The sequence below is a fragment of the Micropterus salmoides genome, unplaced genomic scaffold (assembly GCF_014851395.1).
Source record: "Micropterus salmoides isolate LMB-PRFRI ecotype aquatic unplaced genomic scaffold, ASM1485139v1 Ms_hic_scaffold_17, whole genome shotgun sequence".
NCBI classification, from domain to species: Eukaryota; Metazoa; Chordata; class Actinopteri; order Centrarchiformes; family Centrarchidae; genus Micropterus; species Micropterus salmoides.
This window is the reverse complement of record NW_024040817.1, coordinates 22,276,827-22,297,867: the sequence shown is the minus strand read 5'-3', so window position 1 is coordinate 22,297,867 and position 21,041 is coordinate 22,276,827. Positions and strand designations below refer to the sequence as shown.

At 40.3% G+C, this 21,041-nt stretch overlaps 1 long non-coding RNA gene across 1 annotated transcript; it reads left to right on the top strand.

The window, feature by feature from the left end:
* Nucleotides 1–619: 619 nt before the first annotated feature.
* Nucleotides 620–21,041, top strand: LOC119906806. Its single transcript, XR_005445038.1, has 4 exons — nucleotides 620–736; nucleotides 3,421–3,505; nucleotides 18,254–18,371; nucleotides 20,532–21,041. It is a non-coding gene; the product is annotated as an uncharacterized LOC119906806 (long non-coding RNA).

Genomic DNA, 21,041 nt, shown 5'->3' with positions numbered 1-21,041 from the left:
AGGAGATGAGAGCGCGGAAGTCAGCGTCATTTGTGATGACAACCTTATCGAGCTCATGGCTTATTGAGGGGACAAAAAAACACCCTATTGATTTAAACATCGAGGTTAGGCTATCGACAAGGATGGGGCCCCACTGGTCCTGTCAGCGTTGACTCCGGTTCCCCAAGTCACACGGAGGTGTCATCATCCCCACCTGATGACAAGCTGAACAGTGAAAACTTGCAGCAGTGAATGTAGCAGTGAAAGGGCTACACAATTTGGCTTTAACAAGAGCTATTATTTCAGGTTTTGTTATATTTAGGCTACACCTGGTTTATAAATCTGCCCTTTCAGGATAACGCATTTTAATTGAATAACTATCATATTGTCTTTAAATCAGCTTGTAAGTGGAATCATATTTACAAGGATACTATGTATTCCTCAAATCAAACGCGTGTGTCTTAACTGGACTGTCATGTGGACGTTTACAATTCCCAAGGTAGATTATATCCTCTCTCCAATTTCCAAATCTAAAAGAAAGGGTTTCCTGATTCTTTTGCTGTTGTAATTCCTGGTGTGCAGGCTGCGAGTCCTTTTTACCATAAAAGGGCAAAAAACGCTGAAAGAGCCGTGATTAATGAGCAACGTTCACCTTTACCTTAGATCCACCTGCAGGAGCTGCCCTATTGGAGCTGTGGAGACCTGCTCAGGCTGCAGCAAGCTGCTCATTCAGCAACGGCAAACATGGAAAAGGACAGTAAGTTCTGTTGCCAACCTCTTTTTTATTCATCTCACCTCTAATAATCCTTGTTCGACATTTTTAGGGCGTTGTATTAGGTGGTTCTCTACATGCAGGGCAGATTAAGCTGTGTATGTAACCTGTGACAAGGTCCGTTTGGTAACTGCAGACACCCTCATTTTGTTGAGGAGTTGTTTCAGTATAAATAGTAAAGTATGCACACAGACTTGTTGCTCAAGGGCCTGTTTGTGTTTGTCAGGCCAATCTGGATGAGAATGAGGTGAAAGATTATCTCTTTTAATTCTGTAAAAAAGAAAAAAACGTCAAAGGGATGTTTATGTGCTCTATTTGTATGACAAACTATTTAGTTTTAGCAAAATTCTACTTGATCTTCAGCAGGAGATTGGGAGTAATTTAAATTAATTTTACTATTTGTATATATTCACTATTTTAATAGAGCTTGTAATGCATTTGAATATTTTAAGACAAACGAAAAAATAGTTAGACTTTGCACACTATTACATCAGTATTTGGGCTTTTTGTGTAACATGTTTTGCAATTATTATCCTACAGATCTATTGAGAAAGTTTAGACTGACACCACATGGAGCAGCCTAGCTTTATTTTATGTTAATTTCTTTCATTCTTCTAAACTGTTGAGGTTCCACATCATTTTGAACAAAGGGAGACATATTTTAAATAGACTTATTTAAAAGTCAGAGAACAGGTCTAAATAAAAGAAACATATTGTCAGAAATGTAACAACCTATTAAAAACGTATTATTTCAATGCGAGAACGGTTGTTCGAGAAATTTGTTCTCATCACAATATTATATACATACAAAGATATGTTTCTCTTATGGCTATTATTTCACTGCCTAATCTGCATATTTATGTCTTGCAACGAGTGTTTTTAAATCGTTGGGATTTTGTTTACGACCTTGGACCACTTTTAATCAAGAGCCTTATTTCACATTTAAAATAAGGCTTTCTACACATCTGGTGTCCCTCTATTTTGCTTGCAATTACAAACAGGGACTGACATCATTGAGGCACATAGTTACTCATTTGGTCCGATTTATTTATTTATTTTCCCCGTGTGCCTGTCCAAACCTGACCAGATTTTAGACGTTAAATGACTTGACCTGTAGATAGAATAGAAGGCTATTTTCTCTTTGCACACAGGTATTAGCTAAGTTGTGTGCATTAGCCTATTGGAAAAAAGAAATATTAAAATAAAATAAAATCCTAGTGTTTCTGGAGACCGCCATAAAACTCCTCAAGGACCCTTAGGTTTCCCCGGACCCCACTTTTGAGATGTTTTAGCTCCCTCCAGGCCCCTGTGCGCTATGCAGGAGCCACGCAGAGTGGATTAGAAAAGCAGCTGATCCTCAAAAGAAACCCAAGGGTCAATCCTCGGTCACAGTTTAAGTTTGTTGTCACAGCACCACCCACACCTAAACAACAGTTTACAGACCATACTGGGCAAACAAGCACCTCAACAACGCAGTCACAGTTCCGCTCCGGCGGCCTGTTTGACCAAAACACATTCAGAGTCTAAATGCTAAAAGTGACCTCATCTATGTGAAGTTAAGACGTTTTTTTCTTGTTCCGAGCGCCAGAATCTGTCCCGGCGCAGCTGATGGTTCCCATTAGGGCCCTCGGACAAACACATGGATGATGACAGATGTTTGACGATAACCATTAAGGCTTTGTGAAGGAGGAAAAGATGTTTAAAGCTTTTGACTCAAGGGGGTGACACAGAAAATAGATGCCGAATTCATTTGCGCGTCCTTGATGTGGCCGAAAATAGACGTGCTCTTGTGCCAACAAAAAATGTGTGCCATGCAAATGACTTGAACACAACTTGTGAAAAAAGTCGGTCAAATGAACTCTTATAAAACCTGTGGCAAGTAATTTATTTTTTAGGCTGTGCCTTTGAAATAAATCTAAACAATGAATCTCAATTCAAATACATTCACTCACCTTTTAATTTTAATTTCCCCCTTAGATTCTGAAACTTCATAAAATACAAATGATGCAAGGATTACTTCATACAAAACTCATGTGTTGAGCAGTTAAAATATCTTTATCATTTTAAGATTTTAAGAAGCTGAAGCATTACTATATTTATATATTATATTTACCAAAAATCACTTTAGGTCTACAATTACAAGAAGCAAAGTCACAATAAAACCTTATTTATAAACATAAAATTTTACATTTCAATTTGTAAATTTCTTTTAAATTATATTTAAGCCCTGTTTATAATTTTGATTTCTTCTTTAACATAATCTTCAACATTTTGTGTAAATGCAAGCTGATATAAATATTTAGTAGCATTTAAAAAACATTACCTTAAATACAAAGAAATAAGATTCCCCAATATTTAAAAGGACATTTATCTCAGATTTCTTTAGCTACATGTTCTTATATATTTGCATTTTTCTTTTAGTTTTGATAGATTTCTAACCTAGTAAATTATACAACATAATAATAATAATCCATTAATTGTAACCTTTTGGAGGATGTCGGGGAATATTTCCCCCCTCAAATTTTTATATTCTCAATAGAATCTAAGTAGAGTCTAAGTTGTGAAGGAAACTGTTTTCACAGGCTGCAATCACAATGAATTTTTCCCCTAAGACTGAATTAAAGCAAAGAAAAGAAACTTGTCATAATGTCACCATTTTTCTCCTACAGCGATCGGTGGACATCAGTAGATCAGTAGAAAGATGATTTGCAGAGTTGACCACAAGATTCACATGGACCACATGAGAGTGTACAGGTATTTACCGCACAACCACACACACACACACACACACACGCATACGAATATATTCATGTGAACATACATAAATGCAGTAACATTTACAAGACATTTGTATTGAGGTAGTGCGTAAACTAATGCAAATACAGGTGCTTGAGAATATGAAGTCAGGGAAGACACACACAGAGACACACAGAGGGAGAAACAGATAGGAAATGCTTTTTAAAAATTTTACCCTGGAGTGTCAAACTGATGTCTCTGCCTCTGAAGTCTCACCTTGTTGACTTTATTTTCTTGTTTTTCTTAGAGGTTTATGTGCATTTATGTGTGTGTGTCTGTGTGTGCATGCACAAAAATACAGTGGAAAGGACCATTAAGCTCATAGAGAATTACCTAAAAAGTGTCAAATAAGAGGATTTGGAAGCACATGAGAATGCTTTTGCAGAGAGAAGTAAGTTCAGAGGCCCAGGTCATTGTACCACCTATAGAAAATATCCATTTGGCATTGCCATCAAACCTTATTGACCAAAGCTTATGAGGTTCAGCCTATTTTTTCCAGTGTAATAAAGATATCCACTATGCAAATTAAATGTTCAGGGATGTGAACACAAATATAGTCTGTGTGTCCTCGAGGCCTCTGCAGTGACACCTGCACTGATCAGACTTACACAAACAGTAGATCTTAGTTGTAGTTTGTTTATGGTCAGCTTGCCCTGGACACACACAAACACAAACACAGACACACACAAACACACATACACACACACACACACACACACGCGCACACGCAATGAAAATCAAAACAAGAGAGTGAGAGACAGTTTCTACTTTCTGACAGACTGACTCTTGGTCTACTTGTGCTCACAAAGAGGCAGACAGAAAGTGCTGGAAGAGAGACAGAGAGGCAGACAGACAGAAGTCACTCAACAGGGTAGTTGAGGTATTGGCACGTCTGTGCTCATTGACCACTCCCCTGTTGTGACTGGCAGCCAAAATGAATTCCTCCATCGACAGATGTGTGTCTCCATATGCCGATAAAGGGATGAAGCCGATAGAAGGATTGACAGTATGATGGAGGAAGAGAAGGAAGGGAAAGAGCGGAGAGATGACATCATGTCGTTGGTGCTTGTTTGTCGTGTGTACATGTATGTGATGAGAGAGTTACTGAAACAGTGAAGTGTGTCATGCTGTTTAGAATAAGGAAAGGCAGAGATTACGTGGTAGGTTAGAGGCTGACTGTAGCACTGTACGTCCACAGCAGAACTCACCTCAAAGAGTTATCTGCAATTTTCGTTAAGCTCCTTGTGTCTGTTGAAGTCGTCCCACTTGGCCAAATCGAGTGAAACAAAGACATGTGAACAGAGGAGAGCACAGCCAGTGCGCCTTAGCAGGTCTGAGGCCCAGAGGAGGAAAGAGGACTGGGAGAAGGGCAGTGGTCTAGAGACAGGGGTCCATCCATCACACATGTCCTGACCTCAGCTTGACCCCAGCATGGCAGCCAATGAGGCGCCCTCGCCTCTTAAAGAAAGCCCCTCACCACACACACACACGCACACACACACACACACTTATTTACCCCCCCCCCCCCCCAACACACACACACACACACACACACACACACAAGAGATCGGGTGACACTGAGTGGAGTCTGGATGCTCTTTGTGTTGGCTATTGTCGCTTCAGAGAATCCTTTGTTTTTTACATGACTAATGTGAGTACCAACACCTGACAGACAGGCTGTTCATCCCATCTCTCTCTCTCTCTCTCTCTCTCTCTCTCTCTCTCTCTCTCACACACACACACACACACACACACACCAGACAGGAATAACCACTTAGGAATATCCTAGCTGAAAAGCTGTGGAAGTCAGAATAGTTATACACAGATACAACAAACCATACATCTTTGTGACAACAGTAAAGTACATTACAAATTTACACCCTTGATCGTTTTCCACCATTCACATGAACCAGAAAGGAGGGTAACAAGTGGAAGTTAAAGAAATAAAGAAATTTAGGCATTAAGTGAAGTTGGGATTGCAGAACAAAACTGTTCAAAACACTCTATATTGTTCAAAAGAGAAATATAAAAGTTTGACCTGTGTTTTATCTACATTTGGGCTCTTTTTTAAGGCAAAAGGTGTGTTTCTGAGTACTATGTATTTTCATCACAAAAATGTTACCATATTTCTGCTACAAACCCAATTCCAGGTCAGTGGTGCATCTGTATATCTGAGTGCAGTGAGACTTAAAAGTGTTTTCTACGAATAACACCCTTGAAACACCATCTGCAAGGCCAGGCAAGTTTATTTGTATAGCATATTTCAGCAACAAGAAAATTCCCCCAAAAGTGCTTTACATAAAACATAAAAGCAATATAGCAAAGCAATTCATTCTACAATTAATGACAAAGACAGGGTTCTGGCAGATGTCACCACCATGACAATGTAGCAGATATCTAAAATAATTTCATATTCTCTTTGACAGCTGAATAAAAATCTATAATAAGAAAAGAGAATAATTCTAATTGCCTCACTTTACTAATTACTCAACAGCAAAAGCAATTGCTACATTACTTTAGTTATTAAGCACAAGTGCCTTTAAACTACTCAAAATCCTCTACACCCTCAACTCACATTTAAAGTAAGTGTATTTACAAGCAGACAGCATTAGGTTGGGAGTTATCCATTGATCATCAACAGCTAACGTTAGCTAAGACTGGTGACTGACTGCATGCAGCAGTCCAGATAAGTGTCGTCCTCAACTGAAGGCTACCCAACTGAATGTGAGCTAAGCTATCAGTGGCTGGCTAGCAGCTAAGAAGACGCATAAGGTAAATAGGTAAATCCTGCACAGAGACGAGATTCATGTCAACCCTCCATCAAATTCACATGCCCTCACACAACATAAAGTCGACCCCCAAATTGTCAAAGTAACTGAGTGCTGAATTTCAAATTGTAATCCCTTACACAACTTGTTGCTGAGAAAAGTCATCCCGTTAGTGTAATGCTAATCTACAGTATGTGATGTTGACCACCCAGGAGGCCTGTTTGTCCCAGTGCATGTCAAACACAATACCTGTACTGAAGTCGCAAATTATAAGCATAATAATTAGCAGATGTAAAATAATGTCTATTTTAGTCTTCTTTGGCAGATAAAACAAGGGCATATATCATTGATAGTCTCATATTTTGTCAGATAGATATACATAGATGGCATAAGTACCGCAGTGTGCCTTAAATAATCATAGCTGACCTGATTAGCTCATTAATTTCTAAAACTAAAAAAATATTTTCCTTGTGAAGCCAAGATGAAAAGAATTGTTGCTTTGTACTTTATATACTAAACGTTTTCATACACAGTTGCCTTTGTTGTGCTTGTTGTAATTTCCGTATTGAGCCAAAGATGTAAGATTAACACACAAAGCTAAAACATAATCCCAAACCCTAAACTGCATTTCCAGCAACACACCCAACAGTCATTCCTGAGTGCTTGTCAATAAGTGAGTACTGACTGAGCCAAAACCTTTATATGAAGACCTGAACCTTTGGTCTCATGAGTAACTAGACAAGTGAAGTAGCACGTGTTACAACAGCCTCAAGGAGATAATTGCTAACACCCCACAGAGAAAAGCACAGAAGCACAGTCACTACTTTCACACACAAACACACACAGCTCCAGGGCAAAAGAGAGGTTTCAGCAGCTGAGATTAAACGTCTCCATGTCAGGGAGAATTTGGAGATGTGTGATCGTTTGGACTCTGCTCTGGGCGACGTGCAACAATTGTCAAGACGTTTGAGCTCACCTGACACCGCTATACCTGAAAACCACCTGTCCACCCCCCCCCATCCATTGCAAGAGCAATGCTCACGCGCGACTGTGTGGAAACACAATCTCGGAGGGATTAGGGAGCAATTTGTGCGTTAACTGACACAAAATGGAGCGCTCAACCTCTTTGATGGCTGCTGACAAGAGATATTAGACCAGGTCACATCAAGATATTTTGAGATTGCTTTTTCTTCCATTTGTTTAACTGATGTCTTAAAACATTTCTTATGTTGTTAGCACTATTTTAAATTAACATATTTAAACATTTTTGAACCGGTGGATGAGCATCGCCCCTGTGTCAAATTTACTGATCCCAATTACTAGAATGCTTCAGTGTATTTTATGAGTGTTTAAATGCCAGAAATCACACACACACACACACACACACACACACACACACACACACACACACACACACACACACAGCAGCAGCAGCAGCAGCAGTATAGCCAGCGTGGATGTTAAAACAGGCAGTTAATACAGCAGCTTGTTATTGTTAAGAATGACTTAGATGTTTCAGTGACATTTGTAAGGCTCAGTGTAACTCTAAGCCTCTCGTTTGTACACACCCTGAAGCCCATCGCAATGTGGGAGTCTGAGAGGCAGGGTGCAACTATGCACTGATAGGCTGCCTGTCCCCTTCAGGCAAAGAGCAGTGTAGATTTGAATCTTCAGCACTCGTAACAGTGAGCTTAGCAAGACAAATTGATTTAAAGTAAAATCTGTGCAATACTGTATGTTTAGGGCTGTGTAAACATACTAGATAAAAGCTTCTTATCACACTTTTGGCGCTGAGATGCTGACAGAGCAGCAGAAGCCATCAGAAAACATGATTCTACATAAACCATGATGTGTGAAAGTCTTCCTAGATTTCCTTTTCTTTTTGTATCCCAGTCTTATCCCCCCTCTCCTCCTCATCCCCCTCCAGCTGGTTGATCAACTATGCCAGAAAGCATGTTATGTAGCATTACCATTACAGTAATGACTGCACAGCACTTTGATAGAGAGACATGTTGGCCACCATTTACTGCATTAACTTTGTTGTGAATATAGTTTTTCTATGTCCTTGTTAAAGAATGTCTCACTCCAGACAGAGGAAGACATGTACATTAAGAGTGTTAATCTGATGACAGAGGCAACACCTGCACAAAATGTTGATGCCTCTCATCTATGTAGGAAGCTTATGTGAACTGTGGATCTGAGAATAGTTTATACTCTGACTGATCAAAGCACACTATTTTTACTTTCCCACAATTTTTACTTGTTATTTTGAGTGATATATAACATTTTACATGGTACATATAGAATCTAAAAGAAACCCAGTACAACAGCACAGCAAGTTTCTGTTGACACTTTATCAGAGGGGTGTAGATTAAACTCCTCACAGTTTTACTGGAATGCATTATATTGAAAGTTTTCAGGTCATTTCCCACTTTGAAAGTCCCCTAAACATGTGCTGTTTTCCAGTGTAATATCATGGGATGGTGTATAACATGTCACTTTTAAGGACATTTCGCATTTCATGTCGACACATTTTAAGCTTTTCAAGAGTCATTTAACGCCATTAGAGATGCCACATTTCATGTGTTTTGGATTTACAGGAATGTCAGGTTAATGATAGTCAGGTGACCTTTGCTGTCATGTAGCAAGAACAAACATGTGGGTAATATTATGACACTGTCACAGTTTGGTTAACAACTTAGTGTGGGTTAAGTAACATATAAAATATTAAATAAGTCAACACTGACATTTGGTTTCACAGGGACTCAGCATAACACAAGTCAGTACAAAGTAAATGGCGTGAAATGAAACACTAAAAGCAAATGACTTAAGACACTGGTTAGTCACATGCCCTTTGGTGATATCAGGTTGCATTGCATTTTTTTTTCTATACAGAAAGAATTCAGAATTCAATATAATTCAAATATTTCAATAGTAAAACAGAAGAAATCAATATTACAGAAATTGTAATGTGTAGTTATAATTTAACCAGCTAGAGAGTTTTATTGGAGTATTTTCGTATTTCCAAGAGTTCCCATAAACATAAGATTGTCTGGCTCTTGTGAAACTCCCCAGAAACCAAAATATTATTTCAGCAGTAGCTGTGCAAGAGAATGAATGGCACTTGTGTTTGTGTGTGCGTGTGTGTGTTAAAGCGAGCTGACCTCTCCAACGCCACATGCTCACCTGCAGACAGCAACATCCCCCCCTTACTCCTCCTTGCTCGTTATCATTTCAGCTCCGCAGAGACTCTCCTAATGACAGCGCTTGTCTATAATGTCGTCGTCACGGTTCGTGTACGTGTGTGTATTACTCCTTGTGTGTGTGCGTTTGTGCACCCGTACGGGTGCATGTTTGCCCTGTAATGACAGCGGCTGTCTATAACGGCTCGTCCTGGCAGGGATCATTCGGTCCTCCCTCTCTCCCACGTCTGCTGTCCGGTGTCACCCGTGTCCGGGTGGACGATGATGTGATCTTTAGTCCCCTCTGCGATCTATAGACTGGCATTTGGCTCAGGGAGCGTCCCCGGCCCTGACATGCATGCTAAAGCTTGCCGCTGCTCTGCCGATATCCCCCCTGCCCATCTTACCTCCCCCAACAGGAAGTTAATGCCAGCCAGCGCAATATTCCGACAGGCAGCATTAGATTCTGGAGTGGCAGTTAGCCACTGAAGTTCGAGCCCCCGTGGGGAAAAGTATAGACAGTTTGTGTGTATGCATGAATGTGTAGAGCAGTGTGTCTTTTGTCCTTGCATTAGCGATTGGATGTCAAGAACTCATTTGGTTTCATTTGTACATGTTATTAAAGAGCCATTTTAGTTTTTGGATGTTACTTGTAGCAAACGCAGGCCTATTGCTATTACTGGCCAGGAAGTGTAATTTTCTCTGCTGATAGTTAAGCTCAAACTCTCCCAACAATACCTGACATTGCAACATGTTCTCATCTCAGGGCGTCAAATACGACTCTTTGAGGAATCCTGACAAATCGTCAGTACTTGAGGCACAAGGTATAGCATTTGTATGAGACACCTTTTTAATATGTGGACTTAAGTGTCCATTTGAAATGCTTTTTTAATGTGTAGTATATATGCAGTTTGGTCAGTTTTAGGCACAAAAAACTTTAGGAAAACATCATGGTTTTGGTTTGGTTTAGGCACCAAGGTTTGGTTAGATTTTAGGAAAACATAGTGTTTTAGGTTGAAATAAGTACATTATGTGATAGGTTACAATGGAGTTATTTGAAAGGACAGGGCATCTCATATGGACGTTGAAGGGTACCTTGTGTGTCTAATACTGACGCTTTGTCAGACTTCCCCAAATCATTGGTATCAGACGCCCTGGGATGAGACGGTACACGGTATTGACATACTGTATTCTCCAACACGTCCTGACTAAATAGGTCGAACGTCAAGAGTCCCAAAATTACATATAAGACTGTTTTCCAAAAGTACATGTCCTTTGGAAAGTAAAACAACATATGACCATTCTCCAAAACGACATCTACGAGCGTTGACAAGTACCAGTCCAGCAGCAGGCGTATAGGACCTTAAGTACATTAGTAAGGCACGTGTCCTAAGTCACACAATGTTTAGCGCATGGTAAACGATGTGAAACGGTAGTAGTTTGGTTTGGTTTAGGCAAGAAAACCACTTAGATTTAGGAAAACACCTCGGTTTGGGTTAAAATAAGTGCATTATGTAAGTCACGTGGTAAATAGTGTAATTCACACAGGCCTCGGTTGGCTGAGTGAAAGTCTTGTCTGATGTCTGTCTGGGCACAGACATCAAGCTAATCAAGGAACCACCTCAAAAATATTCCAAAAGAAATTAGCAAGCATATCATAGCTGCTAATTGTAGCTAGCTGGAAAATTATCATCAAGTGTCAATCCAGATATCTCTTGTTGATAGCACCACCACAACAGTGGACAGTTTTTATATGATCATGGTGTATGTGCCTTAAATTATATTACCCACTAGTTGTTTTGACAATCTTCATTTACTTATGATAGGAATGACGGTGGAAAGGTCCTTTGTTTCATTACTGCATATGAGACTATTCTGTGTTTTGCCAGGTTTACAGTGTTTCATTAACTGTGATGTACAGAGAGACTCGCGGTGAGCAGGGATAGTGGAGATATCTTTGTTAAGTGTGTGTTAGTGAAAGGAGAACTGAGCCTTTTTAAACTTACTTCACTTTGCCATCAATCTCTTCTATCTCTACCGGCATCAAAAACTTGTAGGACAAAACACAATCAGTGCATGCTGACCAGTCAAGCCAAGTTTTTGGGACCCCAGTTAATATCTTCATAGTTGCTGTAACCTAGACATGTTGTTAGTTGAATGTTTAATGAGGCATATGTCAGCTACGTGGTGTAACCCCTTAACGTAGAACTATAAATTATGCTTTACTTTCAAAGCACACAGATAGTGGCCATTTTTAGTCCAAAGTCAAGTAAAGTCAATAATATTCTTTGTCCGTCATTTTTGGAACTGTTTGGTGGAAGGATGTGGTAGTTGTCTGATTTTAAAAACACTGCCTTTCTTGCCTTCAGAGGCAGCTACGCTTAGTAAAATGAAGCATTTCATTAGTTCTGGTGGAGCATTTCAGCTGTGCACACACATCAGCACCAGACTGCCAACAGTTAAAACCAAAATAATTCATCAAGTGAGTAATAATCTGACAAGATGTTATATCACTGCTACTTATACTTTCCTCCTATCTGCTTATAAATGTGCTACATGTGGCTGTTTCTGTCTCTTAGTTGATTTCTCAGTCCACCATGCCAGACTGTAGCTTCTTATTGTGATACATGGTGTTAGCCTCTTTTGCCTTGAGCATTTTTAGGTATCACATACTGCAGTGTCATGTGTCTGTTTAGTTATTTTTTATGTACCACTGGCAGTATTTATTGTGCTCCTCAGGAGCTGAGCTATTCTGCCAATAATACTATATATTAATTGGTGCATTAAAAGTTCCAGCAACCTCTGTGTCTGATATGGAAAACAGCCGAACATTGTTCATGAAAAATGAAGCCAACCTGGATGTGCCATAAGATGCTTTTCGTTGAATGGCCACTTCAGGCTGGCTCCAAAAGCTAGTCAATCCCCATAGCCCTCATGTTAAAATGTTAAATTTTAAAGCAAAAATAAACATGTTTACAGTCGGGTACAAAAATCTTATTTGTCCCTATAGCTAATTTCAGGGGATGAATATTCCAACACATTCTCGTCTCAATGCGTCATAACTGACGCTTTCAGAAAGCGTGACAAAGCGTAAGGATTTTACGCTAAAGGTACCCTTCAGCGTCCGTATGAAACGCCCCCGTTTCCTACGTTGCAGCAACACAAGGGAGGCTAACCCTACCTGTTGGCCGATGTGCGCAGCTGTAGGGTTAGTCGGTCGACATGCATAAATTCAGTGACTTAGGTTTAGGTACTAACATTTCTGATGGTTGTGGTAAGGGTAGGGGCTTTGGGGGGCTGTCAACACCTTTATCATGAATGTAGCTAGCACTTCGGGTCTTCCGGAAGCGTCTCATAGAGAAACACCCTGTGCGTCTCACACAAGGGGGTAAGCCAGAGATCGGATAGTGAAGCCGACCAATGCCTGCATGGAGGGATCCATGTAGGCCCGTCGCACATGAGAGATGTAACTGTATTGCTTAGATTATAAGCTCTCAGCAATCTAAAAAAACTATTCGGCCATCAGTGACGCTGCGTTGGTGTTTCACAGGTGAGCCTTGTAGGTGGGATGATTAATCAGTGACAATCCGAGTTAGACAAACAAACTGAGCCATGAAACTTTTTGTTGGTGCAGCTACGCAGCTACCAGAATTACGGTGTTTCTTCCGTTGTTCTACGTCATTAAACCACGGTTATGCTGCGCGATCATGCACGGCCCGTGCTAGAGTACTAATCCATTAATCTTTTATGTAGTGTAGTTCTATCTACCTCTGACATAATAAAACATTGATTCAATCCATGTCCAGTTAATGAAACATTTTACATATTGTTTCAAGTGTTTGCAACATCTTCAGGATATACATATTCTCCAGCCCACTGGAAGCAATGTGCAAGGGGACGTCCAGAAAGGTCCTTTCATCTCTTCCTTCATTTTCTATATTTCAGAAACAACTGCAGTTCAGAAACATCACACAAATTTCCCCATAGCTTTAGACAATGATGTTTTAATGAAAAAGAAACTACAGCATCTTATAAATTAAAGTTGCTTTAAATGTGCTCATTAAGCTCCTTGTTTGACCATAGAAAGTCTCTATCTCAACCCTTATTAGCTTATTGTATTGACATGTGTGTTCTGTTCATGTGTCCGTGTTTTCTGGCTCTAATGTAGGCTTATCTGCTCTTTGTTTTGCCTTTTGGTGTGTGTGTGTTCTGGCTGGTGTGTGGTCCTGAGGGACTGGTTGTGTCCACTCCTGCATTGATGCCATCACGCTCTCATCTGCATACCCGACAGTTCCTCCTTCCACACCCCTTTCCTCCATCTCTCTCTATCCATGTGCTTCCTAAACTGCAACCTTTGACTGTCATTTCTTGTTATTTCTCACTGACTTTTCTCTTTCCTTCAATTGCCTTTCTTGGTTGTTCTGTCTTACTCTCTCACTCTCATTCTTTGCCTTGCTATTTTTCTCTCTGGGTCAATACTGTGTGTGTTGGGGATTCAGCAGTTGCAGTTTCTAGATAAACACCCCGTTAGCAGGATTATCCCTGTTGTCCTAACAATGTAAACCCTGGATTAGCCTGACTCTCCAGGGATATAACGTGTGTTCATGTTTGTGACTGTGTGTGTGTGTGTGCCTGTTGTCCTAACCCTGTAAGCTCGCCATCTGAAAAGGATGCCTTTCAGAGCATGTAAAATCCCAGTAGCTCACTGCACATCAGAAGTGAGTGTAATTCATATGTGTGTTCAAGGTGTCAAAATGTGTGTATTTACATTATATCATTTTAATTCGTTTAACTTAACAAAGTTGATGGTGTGGAACCCTCTACTTGCTGTTGTCTTCTTTTCTTGCCATAGCTGTAGTACCAACCGTTCTTACTCCCAAGTCGTCACATGTGGACTGAAAAGTCAGAGTAGGGAGGCATATGTGACTTATGTACGTAACTTACTGCAACACACCGGGACAAAGTGACAAAAAATACCAGGTGTAAACACAAAGGCAAGATCAGATAATTTAATATCCAGATAATAGATACAGATCATATTTTAATACCAGGTGTAAATGGGGTGTTCTGTGATGGAGAAGGGATCATCCAACCGTACTGTGGTGGTTAAGATGGGGCGTGAGATCCAATGAGGTTTAGGAAGATAAGTTTAGTATTTTGAAAATATATATAAATACATAATAAAATAAATACAAACACTTCCATTTAAACTTTTTTTAAGGAACGCCACCGATAAACAGTCACTAGCATTAAAAGCATTGTGTGTATCCTGGAGGTCTAGCAAATGGCTTGATTGTTTACATCCATGTTAGCTATGGACATTATAGTAAATGGATGAAGCTACTCTGCATGTTTGAATGGAGAGCAGTGAAGCCAATTTTGGTCCTATGTAGTACAACTATATGGCTACTTTCTACTGGCACCAGAGTCTACTGCACATGATTGTGCAGCATAAGACACAGTTTAATGATGTAGAGCAACGGCTGAAAAACCGTAATTCTGGTAGCTGCATGGCTGCACCATGCTGCACTCAGCTTCGCCAACAAGTCTTTTGGCTCAGTGTGTTTGTCTGACTTGGATTGTGACTCTGTTTAATTAGCGCACCTACAAGTCTCATTTGCAAAACAGCAAATTAGCATCATTGATGGCCAAATATTTTTTTTTAGAATCTCAGAGAGCTTCTTATTTAAACAATATGGTTATATCTCTCATGTGCAATGGGATGTTGCAGGGTCTTGATGTAATTTTTCTGCACACATGGCACACTCCATGCAGGCTTTGGTCAGCTTCACTGCTCAAACTCTCACTTACCCCCTTGGTTGGCTAGCTAGCAGTCTTCTTCTTCATTGCTTTTGTGGGCGCATTGCCACGCTTCTTGGCATGTTACTGCCATTAACTGTCAATCAGTGGAATAATGTGAAACCGGCAACAGGAATGTAGGGGTCGCCCATATGTTCACTTGTGTGTTAACTTAAGGGGACCCACTCGTAAGAACACTGTGTTCAACAACTCTATACCTTTAAGGGGTGTTCAGACTGATAACCACTGAACTAAAAATAAGCAATGGGCTGCATTGGTGGGGTCGTTTTGTTTCAAATACCAGTAAGAAGAATGTAATCTAGAAAGACCAGTTTGAAAAATAGATTCATGTATTCAAATGCTTACCACACACCAAAACCCTGCACAGTCGTTTTTTAATATTCAAAAGAACGATTCACAACTCTGGGACGTCACTATTACAGTGAGAATCATTTTACTCTCAGTTGCAACAATCGGCAGGTAAGCAGAGGAATTACCCAGGTTACTTACTCAATTTACACAGAGCCCTCTGAATTGGGATCCCTCCTGAGTCACCTAATTAACAATGTGGGCCTTTCATTCATTGCTAATGTTTGTTTGAACGTGACCTTAGGCTTCCCTCACATGAAATCATGTTATGGAAGTAAAGCATTTTCGAAGATAAATTAAATACACAAGTTGTTTATATAGATCAGAAATCTTTATGTTAACTTACAGATAATGACCAATCAGCCAAGCACCGTTCTTAGAGCTCTGGGTAACCAAGCGCTGGCGAAGGGATGGAGGAGGAAGAGCTGAAAAGAAATAAAAGCGGGGAAGCCAGTAAGGGGGCTGTTGAGAAGGCAGGGCGAGGGCTGTGGTGGCGATGAGGAGGTGAGAGGTCAAAGGTCAGCCCCCCTAGTGATATCTCCTGTGCCAGAGAGGCAGTCACGACCCGGTCAGCGGAGGTTCAGGTGTCAGAGAGAGACGACTGACTGACGAGACCAAGTGGGACCTCTCCTGCACTCCGTCCCCGTTGGACCTTTCATCCTTCCTTCCCTCCCTCTCCCTGTCACTCCTCCGTGACCCATCCCTCCCTTCCTTCAACCGCCCTCTTCACTCTCTGTCTACCCACTGAAGCCCAACCCTGTCATCTTCCCATCCTTCCCTCCTTCCTTACCCCCCACTCACCTTCTTTTTCACCCCCTAAGCTAAACATTACCACAGGCTTTCACTCAGCAGGCCAGGCTGACTGGGGCAGCTCTCTGTGGGGCTGCATGTCTTCAGTCCACCATCATGTGCTCTCACGGTTTACATTCACACTGACACAGAAAAACACGCAAGAACACACTGCACATGTATGCACACAGGTTGTTGGCATGTAGCCTACACTGCACTACTAATCCGACAGGAAGACTTTGAGCATTTGAAATTGAAGGGAGTTTCCAGTTTTTACACACGGGTCTTATTTTTTTAGTTGTTGCTATCATGCCTGTCGTTTATGAAAACACTTCTTTCACTGACCTCATTGTAGCGATTCTGCACATGTGGACACCACTAGACAAAGATGTCAAAGAGTATGACCCTGAATATGAAAGAACATTTCTAATATAATGATTCTATCCCTGAGCTTCTTAGTTCCAATACCATACCTCTTCTTCTAAGAAGTTGGGTAAAGCTGGACTGATTTAAACAAGTGTAAGGCTCAATGCCTCCATGTTGTTTAACAATAAACTTTTCCTTTTAAGGGTCAATAAGTAAGTCTTGACTTAAATGACCTTAACTACTTAACTATTAACAACTAAGGCCTGCAGTTTGGATAATTAGTTTTGAAAGACAGAAATTGGTATCCCAAGAACAATTGTTGAGTTACTGCTATTGATTCTATTAACCTCCAGAGAATTATTATGGTCATTTTGTGCTGTGGGACAGTAAGGAATGTATTTATTGCAGCTTTAACACATATAGGGTACTCATTTCCATCTTTTGATGCAACCATTAAATCAATATAATAGTGGTAGGATGACATCATAGACTTGATACCGATCATTAAGTTGGAAAGGGACTGAGCTGCCCATTTCATCATCAGTGACTTTTTCCTAATTACAGCACACTGTATTACCAAGAATCAAAACAACATATCAGAGAAACTATGTTTACATGTCAGGATGCCTTTAGATTATGATATGCAATGTCATAACAGTAGATACTCCTAAGTTATTGACCTCTTCTGACCTGGTCGTCAGCCAGAGCAGATAGATTAATCACACCTGTCTGTAGGTCGCAGTGAGTCTCATCTTATCAACCACTAGTGATAGAAACAAAATGTAGCCATTGGTCATTGTGAAACTAACAACTATGATGCCTATTGTTTGTTCCGCACTGAAAAGAAAATTGTACTTGTGACAATTGTGACAAGTCTTGCTTTCTAAAATATCTTCATTATGACAAATAAAATAAACGTGGTTAAGACATGGTTAGGGTTTTTGCTAATTAACACTTGGTCAAAGTTAATTGCAGGCCTGTGATGTCTCCTGCACACTATTTCCTGCACTTGCGTTGGCATTGGATGTAAATCATTAGGTACAGAATCGTCCAATATAGGTGTAATTCCTGTGAACTGGGCAAACAGACCTATTACTTAACACACATTACATCATATTTGCTTTGCATTATTGTGGCTAAAATCTCTTTGTGGCAGTATGTGTGAATTTAATTTGCTGAAAAAGAACGTCAGGTAAATGACCTGCAGCTTTTTGATGGACTGGTATGCAAAATTTGACACATTGTGCACATGTCTTCTGATTCAGCAAGTCTCATTAAGATACATTAAATATTATCACTTTTTTGTAAGTGCTCATGATAATGGGGTCTCAAAATATAGCACATAGTTTTTATTTATGTTATTTTCCCCTCAGCTTTCTTACTGTGTCTTGTGTGGAAAAGAGGTTTATTTCATAACCATTTTACATCTGCAGAATGGACCTCACCCTGAAGGTATGGACAAGCTTCTCATCACTCTCTTACTGTCTCATCATCGTGTTGACTGGATGGCATGCCTGAGGACACGAGACAGCCAGACATAGGCACTGGCAGGTATGCGCACACCGACATACACTTTGGCAGGTGCAGGCTGCACAAAGACCTGCCAGTCGTTTCTTCCATGTTGCTTTTCATTAACTTGTCTAATATAATCAAAGACTGTCAGCAAGAGTGAAAGAAAGGGAAGAAGGATAGATTGCCTCCTTCTTTTCATAGATATGATTCTGTTCATGCAGCTGCATCTAAAATTAAACTTCCTTTTTCTGTCTGATAACATAGTGTCTGGCCTTTTGTTGCTCCTGAAATGTCCTTGGGCATTTTGCACACACAGATGCATCACATACACACACATACAGGTGAGAAAAGTGATGAAAGCACAAGTGCTCTGGGCAGCGTACATTCTACACTGTCAGCTCATCATATAGTATATCGACACAAGTGCACACCTGCATGTTCCACAAAAAAAACAACAACATTAAAAGGCAAGTATTATTGTTGAACGACATTTTCAGCGATGCAATCAGGACGTTTAGTGAAATGCCATCGCTTAATGAAATAACGACAGGATACATTTACCTCTCTGCATAAACTGATGGCTTATTTCTTTGCTTTCGGGAGGCGCATCACTCTGCTAAAGGTTAAAGGGAAGATATTCTAATCAGGGACTCTTTACAGAACAGCAGCTCAATAAGGTCAACTGGTGTCACAACATTCGGGTTGGAGGGAGGGACGTGTATGTGCACAAGTGTGTGTGTGTGTGTGTGTGTGTGTGTGTGTGTATGGCAGTGTGACTGTTACATCACAGTCATCCTCAGTTCACCTTTCTGCTCCTCGTGCAGCATTTCTCTTTTTCTCTTTTTCTCTATCTTTGGTTGCTTGTTTCTTGCTGTGTGCCAGGTTTCAATGAAAACACAGTGAATTCATCCCTCTAAAACAATACACTTAGCCACATGTAAAGTGCTGGTGTCTGACGGGGTGATCCGCCGGCCAATCGGCTGTATTGATTATTGGGCCAGGGGAGGCTGGTGGAGCGGCAGCAGTAATTAGGGCTTTTTGGTGTGGATTAGCTGAGAGAAAAGGTCACCCGCTCAACATCAGTAGCAGGACCACAGACAGGGACAGGGAGGGGTGGACGGATGGAGGGGACTGTCCCCAAACGTGATGACCATGATTGACAGCGCCATGTAGCCTATGTATAGCTAGGTGAGCACATGCAGAAAATGAGTGACAGACAGCTTAAACGATGAGTCCATTTTACTACAACATGGATCTTACTTTTGTGGTTTTGTAGCCATCATTTTATTGTTCATGATAACACTTTACTCACCAAAGTGATGAGGTGAAGAGATGCTGAGGTCTGGGAACGCAGTGACATAAAAAATCCAACTGGGAAGAAACAGGTTGTTAACACTTCAGCTGTTTAGATAGACTATCAAATCCACTTTTTTTGAAGGTAAAACCAAAAAGTGAGCTCATAATGTCAGTAATAATCTGCACAGAACTACAGTAAGTGAGGTATGTTATAGTTAAAGAGGTTGTCAGTATGGGTCTTCTTTTACATGTGTTCACAGGTATTGGGGAGTACTACTGCATATATGAAAAACACTGCATAAAGTGATGGCTACAACTTTGAAATAGAAAAGTGTGGATTTATATTATAACTCTATCTTATAGAAGCAATATTATCAGAGACCTGTAGCCCACTCCTTATCTCTGCTTAAGGCTACATTAGGCACCATTAGCATTGCACACCTGAATCTCTGACCAAACAGAACAACGAGAAAAGTACTCTTTTAAAACTGTATGAATGTCTGACAACTTGTCATGTTGGTTTTATTTAAACAGTGACAAATTTGCCTGAAGTCTTACAATCTTTAAAACATACCCTTTATCCTTATACACTCAATTTGGATTAGTAAAAACTACTAAGAGTTTTCCCTTTTTGGAATTGAGTTTTTTTCCCCACTGGCTGACTTCTTTTTAACAATGCAACAAAAACAGCAAAATCTTTAACACGTGCATAAATAAAGAGTATGCACATGTTTGTGTGTACATAGAACATGCAAAGACATTTGAACATAATTTACTGTAAGTGCATAAACATGGCTTTAAATGTCACTGGATTCACCCCATGTACTGCTGCATTAACAACTGTAATTCTCTTACAACTTTTCTTCCTTCTCTCTGTTTCTCTCTCTCTCTCTCTTTCTCCAGACCTGCAGGTTGACTTCTCAGTGGTATGGCAGGTCTAAGTGTATCTTAGAGGATCATGACCCTCCCAGACTGTGACCTGGAAAAACAGGACAGAGGAGCTGCAACAGGACATGGAATGTGTCTTTTGTTTTCTTTCACTTTTTTGTTGAAAAAAGTGGGAAATGTTCTCTGCACTTGCCAGAGCAAAAGAAAACAATTTCTTGGCAATGAATGAGGTAGGGTTTACATAGCAAACATTATGTGACTGTAACACAAATTATAAAAGCTCAGGCAGCGCTCTGTGTTGTAACTGAGGATGCATTATTCTTTCTCTTTGTGATTGTCGTCTTCTAAGCCACTGAAAATGTGATTTATTTTAAGAGCAGCACTTTTTCTTTGTGAACATATTTTTGGTGTTAGCACAGCCACTTGTCTGCGTTATCTATACATACCACATTATATATGTTCGCTATGCTCTGGTACCATGTGGAACCAATTGTTTCTTAATAAAAAAACCCCAATGTGAATGAT